Here is an 8,081-nt window from a genome sequence, read left to right on the forward strand (position 1 = left end):
GCAGCTCTTGATATATCTGAGTTACTATTTTGCAGTATGGAGTACTTGCCAACACCAGACATTTGAAAGGAGATGAGAAGACAGACAAATAGGACTACAGGAAACATACACAAGGCTGGCTGGGAGAGACAAGACCATCTATCACTGGTTTTATCCCATATACCAAACTCAGCTGATGAAGGTAAAAAGCGACAATAAAGAAGAATGGATATGTGCTCCTCAGCAAAACTCGAGTGTCTAAAACATTCTACATTTATGTCGCAATAGAATAAAAACATGCTTAATAAAATTAGGCTGAAAGACTACAAAAATGAAAAAGCTAGTGGCAGAGCCTTCACTGGCTGTATCAGGCAACCAATTAATACTGCATAACATTCCAGCAATGTCTGGGGTCCTTACTAAGCCTTCAATGTTAAGACCTCTGACAAAATTATGTATATGCAAATTCAGTCAACCGTGATATTAAATCAAAAGGTGCAACAAATTCTAGTGAGAACCTGTTAATAAACCTTAAAGTAATGTAAAAAGTTTATAAACTTAAAAAGTTTTGATAGTAAACCGTTTATCTACCTCAAAAGTATTCTATGACTATGGAATAACGATATTTGTTTTCATAAGAAAATACAGGCCAGTATTCCATTTGGTGATCCTGACTAACAGTAACAGCTCTCCCTAGCCAGATAGGTAACAGAGATTTCACTGAACATTTTCTTATGCAGAGTTCTTTGCAGAGAAGGAAGGTGCTGCCCTCTCAGCAATTACCAGCTGCTCTAATTAACATTTTCTTCCTCTCTGAGGTCTGCAAGACCTTTATCTCATTATAACAAATGAACAATGAAAGATTACTAAATTTCCTAAGCAGCTAGAATAGTCAGCTTTAGAAATTCCAGTAATTTTGAAAGACGCTAATCTTAGAAAGGCTGCATTCTTCAAGTGTTAAAGACAGAGAGTAAAGACTATGGCTAAGCTTGCAAAATGAAAGAGGAACAAGAATTAAAAGCAAGTTAGCAACTATAGAACAATATATATCAAATCTCTTTATTTGCAGTCAAAGTTTTCAGTCATCTATGCTCCCAGAAAAATTAAGTATCTTTCTTTAGACATTAAGCTACAAATGACAAAAGCAGGCATAAAATCATATATATTTTCAGCAAGCACCTTTTACACTACAGTCATATCTGGACTGCTGCCCTGCTCATGAACATCTCAGTTTCTCAGTGCTATGGAACAAATGGGGAAGGACAAAACACAAACACTTTCTGTTGCACTTTTATTTTCACTCTTCTTTGGGAACATGGAAGTAAGCAGACATTAACTACTTGGTTCTATATTTTCAGAACACTTGTGTAGGAGAAAAGACTGGGGATTGGGTAGAAAAAGAAGAATATTTATGGTAAACAAAGAAATCAGTCCATGAGAGTAAAAAGGGATCTAAAGGTTCTCTGTCAGAAGGATGGAATGGGAAGACATTTCAAAAAGATAAAAATTTTACCTCATTGGTAAAAGCTGCTGACCAAGAGGCAGCAGGGACCTCTGCCAGCTTCTTCCAGGGAAATGCTTACACCAGCCAAATTTGGCTGACCAGCTCAGCTGACAAAGTTTGTTGGCTCATCCTCTAATGTCTTTCTGGAAGCTTAGAGGTAAAGGTGGGTAATTGGGGGTCCTACAGAGTCCATTTCAAAGAGGAAACTGGGCATATTTCAAAACACTGGCATGGATATCTCCATTCTGTAAAGTGGATAATGCGACTTGCACAACTTCACAGAAACTGAGGTACAAGAAGAGCCCAAAGCACCAGACAGTCAGATACCACTCCAACCAAGATCAACCTGTCATTCCAAAACCAGTTTAGGCCAGAAATCATGTCAGCACGGGATCAAGGATCTGTTGACACACTTCTTCAGGTTGAAAGAAAAATTCAGCCTCCAACCTCAATCAGCACAGGAGTAGAGACCCAAAAAAAAGCAGGCATTTTACGATGTGGATGTCCCTGAAGTAAAAAAAAAAGTGCATTGAAGCCTTGCCAGCTGACTCATCACACATACATGGGCCTAGATCATAAACAAAGCCTCAACTATTAAAGGCTAACCTAATTCCTAATCTAGTCAGGCACTCAGCTCCTCTCCCTATATCAATATTGATTACAATGGTTTCTTATAGGTTTCCCCCCCTCATTAAAATAGGGTTCTGTTCTAAAAGCTCCTCCTTCGTGTCTTGTTTGTAAATTCACTGACTCACTTCCTTCTAAGAAGCTCATGAATAAAATATGAAGATTATAAATTCAGAAGTCTTTGATGTGTTTTTAAGCATTAGAAACCTCAATCAGTTCTGTGCAGTTATCCCTTTGAAGTTTCAATTGGGAATTTTCTCCCTCAAAATATAAAAGTTCTTGTCCTTTCGAAGGATGGCTTTCTTAAGGATACACTTTATTTTTTTCTTCTTTATTGATAATTTCTTAAGTCAGAGGACAGCACAAGGATCAGGAAAGAAAATAGCAGCCATTAAGAAGAGCTACCTTTGGGGTAAACATGAATTTATGAACCTACAAGGATCTTTTGACTCATGCCATTTCCATATGTATCCACATCAACACAATTATTTCACATTAACCTAGAACAAAGCAAGGCAGACCTAGAACAAAGCAAGGCAGACCTCACCCTTGATCATTCACAGCAATGCATGGAATCAGTCATTCCAAGGAAGGGCTCTACCTCTGAACTTATGAGCAAGTTAACTGACAGAATAGCAGGGAATAATTTCAGAAAGACACATAAACATGAAAAAAAACCACTAAATTTTACCCTGTCCCTAGTTACACAGAAACACTGCCCTTTGTATTCACTTAGCATTTATAGTGTGTAATACCGCTTCTTAATTTTGTTGGATTTCAGGAATGAGATGTGATTGCTCAGAGCCCAGGTTGTTCCCACAGCTTAAACACTAACTTCCTTGAAGAAGTGCATTAGTGCCTTGCAGTGACATACATCATAAGGTTCTGTGGAGCTCAGAGAATACCTTACCCAAAGGGCTTCCATGCAGTCATCCTAACAACAGAAATAAAATCAATTTCCTTTAATTCCCTTTCTACAGACATTCTTGTCTGCCAGGTTTTCACAAGGAATACTTCTGTTAGAAGATTAAGTTAAGTTTCCTCGTGAGGAAACATGGTCTTTTATTCTCACCACTAATTGGTTTTTTTCAAGCCATATCCTAAAGAAGTGGCTTGTGCAATTTCTATAGTTATGGTCTTCTGCAACAATGACATGACTTTGGTAAGCCCAGCCTAGCATTACAATAGCATGCAGTAAGCTGCAATCTACTTTCAGCTCAACACAGCTACAAAATCAGTCAAATAGTGAGACTTTAATCTGTGTCACGCTCTGTAAGGCTTCATTATGGCTGTCACTGGTAGCCAAATGAGGTATTTTTGGGCCTGCAATATCTGAGTACCAGTTTTCTTGCCCATAGGTGGATCTGTCAAAGTAGCAAGAGGAAAAAAAACCCACCAAAAAAAACCCCTCAACCAACCAACCAACAACCAACCAAACAAAATCCCCCCCAAAATAAAAAAAAAATCCAAACTTGAGCACCCACATACCTACAAGAATACTATAATTTTCCAATCTGAAATGGCCATACTCATATATCTCTGCTTTCAACCACTCATGCACAGAAACTTGGGGACTTACCTTCTAATAATCTCCTCAGTAAAGATGGGTTGTGAATGCAAGTGCTAGAGTCTCCTAACCCAAACACACATACCATCAATGATCAGTACATCCCATAGAAGGTCAGCCTCTCTCTGCTCCCGTTTGTATATACAGCATAGTGCTTGGCTGAAACAGTTCAGAAGATGCCCCGACAAAACTCTTCAGACCCAGTATGTTCTGGTCTGCTTAAGGTTTGCCAAGGGAAGTGATTTCACACCATTGCCTCAGAGGAGGCGATGCACCTGCATCTTCTGTTTCAGAGACTCAAAGGCTTTCAGACCTTAAGCCAACACTGTACATTACTGAACTTCACTCCTTGCTCAACCAAATGGCAATCTAAAATGAAACAAGCCTTTGAGTGCACTGAAGAAACATGGGTTTATTTAATATTAGCATAATAAAAATTAGACTTTTTACCTTTTCTGGGAAAAAAACAATTTTATTCCAGCTTAAAAAGGCATTAATACTATTTGTAACAGGCTGCAAGTGTGAAAACCATGAGAGAGATAATAAACTCTGCAATAAACTAATAGCACTCAAATGAATAGCTCAATTAGAAATGAGGATGTCTCACTCTTGACCTAGTTTTTCTTCTATAGTGCATATGGGTGCCAAGTTGCACTGTGCAATTTGTAAACAATTTATTCTCTAACATGCAACTGAAGAGAGATTTAGAAAGTAGTTTTCGTGGAAGATTTTTTAACAGTTCTCATTTTTTGTACTTTTTATCAGTAGTTAAAAATGAGGAAAGATTACTTTAAGTACATGATATTAGGCAAAAATAAATACAACTAAAGATAGCCAAAATATATTTTTGATACATTTCAACCATTGAAATAGTCTAGATATGTTGGTAATGAGCATTTTAAAACAATTTCCTTAACTTCTTGGATCAGTTTAAAGGAATACATATGTATGAAAAATTCTCTTCAGGCATAAATGCATTTAAAGTAGTTACTACAGCTTTTATAAATTGCAGTTATTTTATGTGCACTTAGCTGAAAATAGTACTCAAAACATTGTCAGCTGAATCCCAAAATGCATTGGACTCCTGTTGCTGTGGCAACACATTGTTCATGGTTTGCCTGTCTGAGGCAATAAAGATATAAAATATTGAATGTTTTAAATATATTTAAGTCCAGCAGTTAAATTGTGGCACCATGTCCCAGTTGAAAGCTAGATAATTCCATTTTCCACCTAAAGATGTCCTCTCTTTGTGAGCCAAATATTTAACAGATCAGAGGACAGCAAAAGGCTTTCCAGATGCTAAGTAAAAGGTTCATTTAACACACTGTGGAGCAGCACTACTAACAAAGGGGATTTTGCTTTCTCCACTTTCCACCACGGGATGGGGTAGAAGTCAGAAAGGCATTGCTCTGAGGCTGAAGACATTCTGCTTACGGAAGACAAATTAGGAACTTCTTTCCCGTTTCACCTGTACTGAAATCATGTCATCGACCTCTGTTTACTTCTAAGCAAGCAAGACTTGGACCCCCCTCTGCTTTGCAGAGCACCCTTGTGTCAGCCATGCTGCTCCAATGAATGCTTTTCTTTCTCCCAAGGCAGAGTTGCCGAGTGTCAGGGTGCAAAAGCAGAGAGACGCCTCCTTTAAAACAGTGCGGTTTGCTCTGTGTCTAATACAAACACTGCATAAGCATTTTCAGAGATGTGGAAGAAGCTAAGCATTACTCAAAACTCTATCATGTGTCATCTTAAAATCAACCCTAAAACACAATATTAGTCATGGAACATACAAGTTTGAGCAGAAAATGAATATGACCTCAGCATCATCTCTGCCCTCACCTTCCTTAGTAAGCTTTGTTATTTTGCTTTTTATAGTCCTTCTGTAAACAATTTTTCAGGAGAAAAATCAGTAAGCGAATTAATTCACATGTTTTCAGGAAATTCTCCAGTCCTGTGGAGCACACACTTTCCATACGTGTCAGCTAACCAGAAATCATATCCTTCCATTTAAACAGAAGGGAAATAGTCCCTCTATAAATCACTTGCAGTGACTTTGATTTAGCTTTCATATAACTGCAAAATGACTACATAATACCTAGCTACCAATGGAGATGGCAAATGAGGCTACCAGGAAATAAATTACTCAGTACACATATGACTTCACAAAGCAGAAAGTTACTTTGTTTGAAAGAATATCAAAAAAACACAACACTAAAGCCAAATCTTCAATGAAATTAATTCACCAGAGGGAAGTAAAAGCACATCTCTCAATTTCACATCCTCTTATTCTTCCAAAGCCATCTACACATACTGATGGTAGGCAGTAAAAGAAAAGTTCACTGAGAATAGCAAGGTGACGATCTTCATGCAAGACTTGTTAAATGTACTTACAAAAGAAGTTATAATGACCATAACCTGATCCTAAGCTACCCTAGTTAACCTACTGCATTCAGTGGGCCTGGCCTGAAATCCTGTTATCTGCACCCATAACCGACTGCCAGTCCTTTAATTGTACATTGCTGCCTTTAGCTAATTCAGGCACTACGACACAGAAATTTCAGAATCTAGAATGAAAACAAATGACTAATGATAGAATGGCTGAGGTTGGAAGGGGCTACTGGAGGTCATCTAGTCCAAACTCCTGCTCAAGCAGGGTCATCCGGAACAGGACTGTATTCAGATGGCTCTTGAATATCCCCATGGAAGGAGACTCCACAACTTCTCCAGACAGCCTCATATTAAAGAAGTTTTCCTCATGTTAAGATGAAACTTCCTGTGTTTTAGTTTATACCCCCTGCCTCTCAGCTTATCATCCGGCACTGCCAAGAACAGTCTGGTCCCATCCTTTTGACACCCTTCCTTCAGATACTTACATTAATCAGATGTCCCCTGAGCCTTCTCTTCCCTAGGTGAACAGCCTTTCCTCATATGAGAGATACCCCAGACCCTTAATCATTCTAGTAGTTCTTCGTTGGACTTGCTCCAGCAGCTCCGTTTCTCTTTTGCACTGGGGAGCAGAGAACTGGACAAACAAAGCTGTACTACAAATCCTTGCTCAAAGAAGGCTTTTCTAAAACATGCAAAAGGCAGTTCACTGAAAAAGGTGAAAATAATTCATGAATAAAAAAGGTACTGCAATACATGTCCAAAGTGTCTTAAATATTTTGTATGCTACTTAATTTCCTGTACCATGTTGATAATGAAAAGTTTCCAATGACTGGCTACAAATGAAGAACACAAAGCTTTTCTTGAGCAAGACATTACTACTAAGCCAATCTGTGTTACAGGAAGCCCAAAACTTTGAGAGGAAATGCTCTTGCAGCCTGGACTAAAATCTTCCGGAAACAGATCAATTTAGGCAGACATGCAGGAACAAATCTAGAGAAGCACAGAAATACCCTGAATAAAAGCAGACCAAAAAAACCTTAAGGAAATCCTAGGGTGAATTATTTTTTTTAGTCTGAGTGCTATATGAAGGGAAGTAAAAAAGAAGTCTCGAGCCTTTGACATTCCTGCCATTTGGTTCTTTCTCCTGCTCTTTGACACTTCTTCTATTCAAGCACAGCACTTTTTATTGTCGGGAAAGAAACAAGACTGAATCATGTAAGTAACTGCTTTCACCATTAATTCTTTGCCTTCTTTCCAATAACAGCCTGCAAACCACTGACATGTAGTCAAGAAACAAGCACCTGCAACTTCTTTAAAATGGTGGATTTACCGTAAAAATGGAGAGATCTAACTCAGGGGTATTTTTTGGTATGTGTTTTAAAACAATGGATTAGAACCAATCCTTTTGCTGAAGAGTTATTATGTCAACCTAAATTAATCCCATGCCCATCCTCAAAATATTGGTACTTTTCCTCAGGTCTATAAACCTCCTCTTTCTGCTGCCTGCAAGCTGTCTGCAAACATTTCAGCAGAGCCTGCTCCTCCAGGACTTCCCTTGGCCCATCTCCAGCTAATCAGCAAAACACAAGTTATCCTTCCCCTTCCCCCTCAGTTGTGCTGGATATGCTTTTTAGGGTGAGCAGAACAGCCCACAGTCTCACTTCACTTGGGGGATCAGAGACTTGAGTAACTAATTCTGTGTACTATGTGAGTAGATGTATGAGGGGGAAAAAAAGGATTCAAACCACCAAACCCACTAGGGAGGGAAAGAAAGGTACCTTGTCAAAAAGGGAGCTCTGTATCTCAGGGAACTGACATCACATCTGGAGCACATTTTACAAAGGGAGTCTGAGTTTATGGATATTGGGGTACTTCACAGACAAAAAAACCTCAGCATGCTGTTAAGGTGGCAGTATCTCACCATTAATGACAACAGTAGTCCTACCCTGAGCTATGGCAGAGGGATTTCTTCAACCCTTGGAACTGTAACTATTTTTGCAGTTCAGAAACGTGCAAATA

Source organism: Pezoporus flaviventris, unplaced genomic scaffold (genome assembly GCF_033815535.1).
Source record: "Pezoporus flaviventris isolate CSIRO_AGI_PZ_B2104156 unplaced genomic scaffold, CSIRO_AGI_Pfla_v1 ptg000002l, whole genome shotgun sequence".
NCBI classification, from domain to species: Eukaryota; Metazoa; Chordata; class Aves; order Psittaciformes; family Psittacidae; genus Pezoporus; species Pezoporus flaviventris.